We start from the raw sequence: 8,860 nt of genomic DNA on the forward strand, positions 1-8,860 counted from the left end.
GTGATGCCAGCATTATATCAAAACCAAAAGAAGACAAAGACATTACAAGAAAACTATAGAAAAATACTCTTCACAAACATAAATGCAAAAATAATCAACAAAACATATCAAACTAATTATAGTAATATGTAAAAAAGAAACAAGTGGATGTATCCTGCAAATGCATGACTGGTTAAATATTTAAAACTCACCTGATCTTATAAACAGATGAAAGTAGAAAACCCATGAAAGCTTTTCAAACAATGAGCATTTTATAAAATTCCACAACTGTTAATAGAAAAAAAAAGCTCCCAGCAGACTAGAAATGTATAGAAACTTCCACTAATGTAATAAGCATCATTAAAAAAAAACTACAGCAAACTTATTTAATAGTAAAAGACTGAATTTTTCCCCAAACTGAGAAAAAGCAATGATGTTCACTTTCTCCTATTCAACATCACACTGATAACACAAGGAAAATAAGTATGCATACAAATTAGAAGGGAATCAAATTACCAAAGGTATTTTTCACAGAACTAGAACAAAAAAATTCACAATTTGTATGGAAACACAAAAGACCCTGAATAGCTTGAGAAAGAAGAATGGAGTTGGAGGAACCAACCTTCCTGACTTCAGACTATACTACAAAGGTACTCGTCAGGAAAGCAGGCATTGAGACCGGAACAGGAACCCAGACCGATGGAGCGAGAGTAAGCCCAGAGACAAACCCGTGCCCCTGTGGGCACTTCATCTTTACAAAGGAGGCGCAAAGGATGGAAATGCGATATTGAAGGCCTCTTCTGTCAGTGGTAATGAGAAAACTGGACTTCCAAGGAATGAAACTAGAGCACTTCCTAACACCATACACAAAAATAAATTCAATATGGATTAAAGACCTAAATGTAAGGCCAGAAACTATAAAGCTCTTAGAGGAAAGCACAGGCAGTATGCTCTCTAACATAAATCACAGCAAGATCTTCTTTGACCCACTCCTTTGACTCACTCTTAGAGTAATGAAAATAAAAACAAAGATAAACACAAGACTTAATTAAGCTTAAAATATTTCACACAACAAAGTGAATAATAAACGAGATTAAAAGACAAGCCTCAGAACTGGAGAAAATAATTACAAAGCAAGCAACTGACAAAGGATTAGTCTCCAAAATACATAAGCAGCTCATACAGCGCAAAATCAAAAAGAAAAGAGCCCAATCAAAAAATGGGCAGAAGACCTAAACAGATGCTTCTCCAAAGACATATAGATGGTCAATAAATACATGAAAAGATGCTCAACATCACTAATTATTAGAGAAATGTAAATCAAAACTACTACGAGGTATCACCTCACACCAGTCAGAATGGCCATCATCAAAAAATCTACAAACAATAAATGCTAGAGAGAATATGGAGAAAAGGGAACTGTCTTGTACTGTCGTGGAAATATAAACTGATGCAACCATTGTGGAGAACAGAATGCAGATTCCTTAAGAATCTAGGAACAAATCTACCATATGACCCAGCAATCCCACTATTGGGCATATACCCTGAGGAAACCAAAATTCTAAAGGACACATGCACCCAATGTTCATTGCAACACTGTTTACATCAGTCAGGGCTTGGAAGCAACCTAGATGTCCACAACAGATGAATGGATAAAGAGGATGTGGTACATATATGCAATGGAATATTAATCAAAAAGGAACGGATTTGAGTCCGTGTTAGTGAGGTGGGTGAACCTAGACCCCATTAAACAGAGTGAAGTAAGTCAGAAAGAGAAAAACAAATATCATATATTAGCACATTTATACGGAATCTAGAAAAATGGTATTGATGAAACTATTTGCAGGGAAGGAATGGAGATACAGATGTAGAGAATTGTTTCGTGGAGTCAGTTGGGGAAGGATCGGGTGGGACGATTGGAAAAAGTAGCGTTGACATCTGTACACTATGACATGTGAAATGGACGGAGGCGGGAAGCCGCTCTGTACCAGGGGGCCCAGCCTGGCACCCTGTGATGACCTAGAGCATTGGAGTGGGCGGGAGGGGGAGGCCCGGAGGGAAGGGCTGTCTGTGTAACCACAGCGGATTCAAACTGTTTATGGCAGAAACCAACACAGCATTGTAAAGCAATCTTCCTACAATTAAAAAATAAATTAAAAAACAGAAGGGAAATAACAAAAGTATCACTCTTCATAAACTACACAACTATCTACTTAGAAAGTCTTTACAGAATATAAAAAGGAGCTGGGGGACTTCTAGAACCATCAGGGAGCTTACACAGCCACACGGCATGGAGCTAATGTACAAAATTCAATTATTTTTCTACATACTAGCAATAAACAATTGGAAATTAAAGTTTAAAAAGCAATATTATTTATAATAGCACTAAATAATGAAATACACAGTTATAAATTTAGCAAAACATATGCATGCTATGTATGCTTAAAACACAAAACACTGATGAAAAAATCAAAGAGAATCTCAATCATTAAGAGAAATAAATCAATTATGGGTTAAAAGACTTTATATTATAAACATGTCAATTAACCCGAAATAGACACATAGATTCACTACAATCCCAGTCAAAAATCTAAGCAAAATTTTTTCAACAAGCTAACCCTAAAATTAATATGGAAAGACTAATTAGAATTTCAAAAACAATTTTGAAGAAAAGAACAAAGTTGGAGGACTAACAATACATAATTTCAAAGCTTACTATAAAACTGCACGAATGAGACAGTGTAGTATTAGAGAAAACAATGACTCATAGATCAGTGAAACAGAATAACGTCCAAAAATAGATCCACGTATATATGGTCAATTTATATTTTCTCAAGGACTTCCCCGGTGGCTCAGACGGTAAAAAGTCCGCCTGCAATGCAGGAGACCAAGGTTCCATCCCTGGGTCAGGAAGATACTCTGGAGAAGGAGATGGCAACCACTCCAGTGTTCTTGCCTGGAGAATCCCACGGACAGAGGAGCCTGGTGGGCTACAGTCCACGGGGTGGCAAAGATTCGGACACGACTGAGTGACTTTCACTTTACTCAAGCACAAATCTATAGAGAAATGATAGTCTTTCAACAAACGGTTCTAAGACAAATAGGCAGTTATCTATCTATGTACACTTCAAATTATATTTCACATCCCATCTTGAAAAATTGATTCAACATGAATCACAGACCTAAATATAAAATGTAAAACTATAAAATTTCTAGAAGAGAGCATAAGATAAAATTTGCATACTTTATGTTAGACAAAAATATGTTCGATCCTATGATCTCTGAAGGAAGAAATTAACTTCATCAAAGTCTAAAACATTTGCTTTTCCAAAGATACTCTTGAAAGAATGGGGAAGAGAGATAGAAAATAAAGTCTCTGCTATGAATCTCCTTCATTATTATTAAAAGGGTAGTTTCCTACAGAGAAGGAGAGCTGACTCTGAGTTCTGGGTTCCTGTTTCCCTACATATGGCTGCCAGAAGAAATTTATCTGAAATTTCCTAAGCCTCTGATTAGAATTTTCCTCCATTCAAATTTTATTAATTCATTCTAAAGTTTCTGATATTTACTGTAGCATTTTCTACACATATCCAGGAGACATATTTTGGGTCTCTAATTAATGAGAGACCCAATGCTTCAAAATTTGCAAGATAACCAATGTATTGGCTTTTTAAAAATCTCTCTCAACCCATTTCCTTATTTTTATTCCCATTGCCACAACCTTGGACTAGGTCATTTGTACTTCATTCTTTGGCTATTGAATTACCTCTAAATCAGTGTTATTTCACTCCTCATCACACCCCAGTTTACCAAAGGCCTTCCTAATAAATAGAAGGGATTTAGTTTTTAACTTACTAAAACCTTCCAGTGACTCACAGTAGACAATGATCAATTTAAAAATTGCAAAATAAAGAAATATACTTGAAATGACTATTGCGGCACTTTGCATATGAGAACAATACTTAGAATGAATTTTCTAACAGATGCTAAGTTTTAATATATCTTAGATCTGAATTCATAGAAATCTAAATAGTTTCTTATAAAGAATGTAATGAAAATCCACTCCTAAAACATATCTGAACAATATTCCAGCAATGCTCCTAGATATTTAAAATGATTCATTTAGCAACTTTAGTTCTAACTTTATCATTTTCAATGAGTTCACTGTTTGTTTGGTTTCATGTAAAGTTTTTCAACAAAAGTACATGTTTTCTATAGGTTCAAATGCTTCCTCAGACTCCTGATTTTTTCCTGTAATATTTCACATATGTCGCTATCATGCTGCCGCTGCTGAGTCGCTTCAGTAGGCCTTGTCAAATACAACGCAAACACACACACATACATTTAACAAATGAATTAATTTTAAAAGCATAAAATAATGTATTATACTTATTGTATTTATTACAAAATTTCATTTCTTAAGTAAGCACTCCTTAAAATTCAAAATTGAAGTATTTTTACTTATTTTGGGGGTAAATTAGAACAACTGCAATCCCTCATTAGAATTCCAAATACCGGGGGAGGAGCCAAGATGGCGGAGGAGTAGGACCGGGAGACCACTTTCTCTCCTACAAATTCATCAAAAGAATAACCGAATGCAGAGCAAACTTCACAAAACAACTTCTGATCGCTAGCTGAGGTCATCAGGCGCCCAGAAAAGCAGACCATTGTCTTCGAAAGGAGGTAGGACAAAATATAAAAGATAAAAAGTGAGACAAAAGAGCTAAGGACGGAGACCCGTCCCGGGAAGGGAGTCTTAGGCGGCCTTGCTTGGGCTAGGGTCCGGGCCTGAGTGCCCTGAGGACAATGGGAGGGAGCTTCTGTGAGGTGCCAACTTGAACTGTGGGAGACCAAAGGAGAGAGAGAAAATTGACCGGCCGGAACACACTGCCGGCCGTTCGCAGAACAAAGGGACGGGGAAAGTCCCGAGAAGAGCTCGCAGGCTGCGGACGGGCCCAGCCCCGCCGGAGGCAGGAGGCAGGGGGGAGGGGAAGGTCGCGGCGAGACACAGGGCGCAGGCACCCGACCGGCGCGGGGCGGGGACTGGGGCTGGGGACGCGGAGGGCGGAAGGCGCGCGCACCCGCCTGGCGCCAGCGGAAACTGAGACTGGGTCCGCGGAAGGGAGTGGGTGCGCCACACCTGGGGATAGCGCGCCCACCAAGCCCCTGGCTGCCTGGACCGCTCTGACGGGGAAGGCACAGAGAGCAGGCGCAGCTTTTCCTTCCGCGCTTTTGTGTAACACCCGAGGGCTGGAACCTCGCGCAGCGCGGGGCGCGCTCCATATAGACCAGCCGGGAGCCTGAGCAGCGCAGACGGAGAAAGCAGCGTCAGCCCCTGCCGGCAGCGCCAGCCCGCCCCCGCAGGGCCAGCCCCTCCCCGCAGCGTCAGCCCCGCCCCGCAGCGCCAGCCCATCCCCGCAGCGTCAGCCCCGCCCCGCAGCGCCAGCCCCGCCCCGCAGCGTCAGCCCCTCCCAGCAGCGCAGCGGAACTAGCTACCTGAATAAGAGTCCGCCTCCGGCCGCCTGTGTCAGGGCGGAAATGAGCCTCTGAAGAGACCGGCAAACAGAAGCCAAATAAACAAAGGGAACCGCTTCAGAAGGGACTGGTGCAACAGATTAAAATCCCTGAAGAAAACACCGACTTCACCGGAAGGGCCCTGTAGATATCGAGAAGTGCAAGCTGAACGAGGAGCTATCTGAAACTGAGCCGAACCCACACTGACCGCAACAGCTCCAGAGAAATTCCTAGACATATTTTTACTTTTTTTTTCATTTTTCTGTTTTTTCTAAGTAAGGAAAAAAAAAAAATTTTTTTTTCTTTTTATATTTTTCTTTTTTATTTTTTCTCTTTTATTTTCCTTTAAAATTCCCTATTACTCCCCCATTACTCCTTAACTTTCATTTTCATAGATTTTTACGATTTTTTTTTAATTAGGGAAAAAAAAATTTTTTCTTTCTTGTTTTTTTCTTTTTCTTTTTTTTTTTTCTTCTTTTTTTTCTTTCCTTTTTCTCTTCTATTTTCTATTTTTCTTTTTCTCTTATTTCTTTTAAAGTCCTCTAGTACTCCTCTACTACTCTTCATTTTCATCTTCACTACACTATAACCTTACAAAAAAAAAAGAGAGAAGCCCTATCTTTAAACCGAAGATTATTCCCTCCCAATCTTGACTCTCTGTTTTCTACCTCAGAACACCTCTATTTCCTCTTTTCCCCTTCTCTTCCCCATCCAATTCTGTGAATCCTTGTAGGTGTCTGAGATACGAGAACACTCTGGGAACAGACAGCTGCGTAGATCTGTCTCTCTCCTCTTGAGTCCCCCTTTTTCTCCTCCTACTCATCTCTATCTCCCTCCTCCCTTTTCTCCTGTTCATGTAACTCTGTGAACCTCTCTGGGTGTCCCTAACGGGGGAGAATCTTTTCGCCATTAACCTAGAAGTTTAATTATCAGAGCTGTATAGTTGGAGAAGTCCTGAGACTACAGGAAGAATAAAACTGAAATCCAGAGGCAGGAAACTTAAGCCCAAAACCTGAGAACACCAGAAAACTCCTGACTACATGGAACTTTAAGTGATAAGTGACCGTCCAAAAGCCTCCATACCTACACTGAAACCAACCACCCACCCAAGAGCCAATAAGTTTTAGAGCAAGACATACCACGCAAATTCTCCAGCAACACAGGAACATAGCCCTGAATGTCAACATACAGGCTACCAAAGGTCACACCTAACACATAGACCCAACTCAAAACTCATTACTGGGCACTCCATTGCTCTCCAAAGAGAAGAAATCAAGTTCCACGCACCAGTACACTGACGCAAGCTTCCCTAACCAGGAAACCTTGACAAGCCAAACGTCCAACCCCACCCACTGGGTAAATCCTCCACAATAAAAAGGAACCACAGACCTCCAGAATACAGAAAGTCCACTCCAGACACAGCAATCTAAACAAGATGAAAAGGCAAAGAAATACCCAACAGGTAAAGGAACAAGAAAAATGCCCACCAAGTCAAACAAAAGAGGAGGAGATAGGGAATCTACCTGAAAAAGAATTTAGAATAATGATAATAAAAATGATCCAAAATCTTGAAAACAAAATGGAGTTACAGATAAATAGCTTGGAAACAAAGATTGAAAAGATACAAGAATTGTTTAATAAAGACCTAGAAGAAATAAAAAAGAGTCAATTAAAAATGAATAATGCAATGAATGAGATCAAAAACACTTTGGAGGGAACCAAGAGTAGAATAACGGAGGCAGAAGATAGGATAAGTGAGATAGAAGATAAAATGGTGGAAATAAATGAAGCAGAGAGGAAAAAAGAATTCCAAATACCTAAAAGTCAAAACACATAAAAATGACATTAAACAATTCAGTATATTAGGCAGTTTAATAATTCCCAAGGGAAATTAGATAGGCGATTACTTGGGTAACATAAATCCCCAAGAAGCTGCTCTCAAACATAAAAACAGAGGAAAGAGTAATTCTACTTAGCAAGGAAAGAAAGTGGTTTTTTAGAAATCCCTCTTCTTCCATTTTCATGGTTCAGTTTACGGCAGCTGTGTGTGATAGTTAAACCTCTCTCTAACCAGCAATGACCATTTCTGCAGTGGAGAGTGAGTTCCGTACAAGGTCAGAGCAGTGTGAACGATTCTGTGAGGAAAAGGCTTTTGAACAAAGTCCATTTGAGACCATTTACTACCACAACGGCAGAAAACCGTTCCCATTATCCGCACGAACCCGCTTTACTGCTCCAAGTCCAATGCGCAGCTGCCAAGAGTGATGTGCGTCATTAAGCGTCAGGCAGATGCCAAGACTCGGAAGGTCCTGGGCGTTGCTCGCGTTCCAGCACAGCGCCGCCCGCCACGTCTAGGCAATCAAAGGTCAGGGGAAGAGCGCACGCTCTGCTGCTGCGGACGATTATTTGGCACACACTCTCAATTTTTACTGTCTTCCCTGGTGATCAACAGCATTAACCTGAAATGCAAGGCATTTTATACAGAACTTGCCATAGGGTAAAACTTGAAAGCGAATGGCCTATGACATGAACAGTTTGCTATGCATGCCGATTTACTCTTGGGGGATGACCGTGGGTGCTTTATTTTAGTGAAAAGAGACCTGATAATTTCACTAATTCCAGTCTTCACATCGGCCGAGCTCTTTACAGTCAACATGAACACGGAGAATGTCTAGACCAAGAGCAGCCAGTCCCTGGTATTTCCTGCGGACACACAGCCAGAAGGCGAGGGCCGTGAAAGGGCGAGCTGAGCCCTAGACACGAGCTGAAGAAATGAAGGTGTGTTATGCCGACTTCAAAAGAAAAGGTTTGAAATTTAAGTAGTCGTGACGCAGAAACAGAGCAACAAACCTACTAAATCCACTTAATAGTTTAATGGTTTTTCGGTGCCCTTGGTCTCTCCCGCTATAAATTTTCCCTTTCTGCCTTCTGTCATGCTAATTATTAACTTAGTAAAAAAAAAAAAAAAAGTCAGCTTATGACAGTGGTCCTACCTACTGTTTTCTAACAGTCAAATCCCACCTTCTCTTACAAAAGCCTCCATCCTCCACCATTCTGAGAAGTCCGGCTCACAGCCAGACGTGACGGGGGACAGTTTCTCAGTGGTGGCAAGTCTTGTATTGCAAATGATGCTCCACACTTGAAAAGTTTTCCATGCTCACCTTCATGTCTTAACTGATCCAAATCTAATCACTTCATCTTCCAGATCTATTATGACCATTCGGTTAGCTCCACACCCTCTGCCTCCTTCTCCAGGGGTATCTTCCCACCCAGGATCGAACGCTGCATCTCCCACATTGCAGGAGGATTCTCTACCGTCTGAGCCCCAGGAGAGCCCAGCTCCCTATGTGTCCTTATGTCCTACTCT

This window comes from Cervus canadensis, chromosome 12 (assembly GCF_019320065.1).
Source record: "Cervus canadensis isolate Bull #8, Minnesota chromosome 12, ASM1932006v1, whole genome shotgun sequence".
In the NCBI taxonomy this organism is placed as follows: Eukaryota; Metazoa; Chordata; class Mammalia; order Artiodactyla; family Cervidae; genus Cervus; species Cervus canadensis.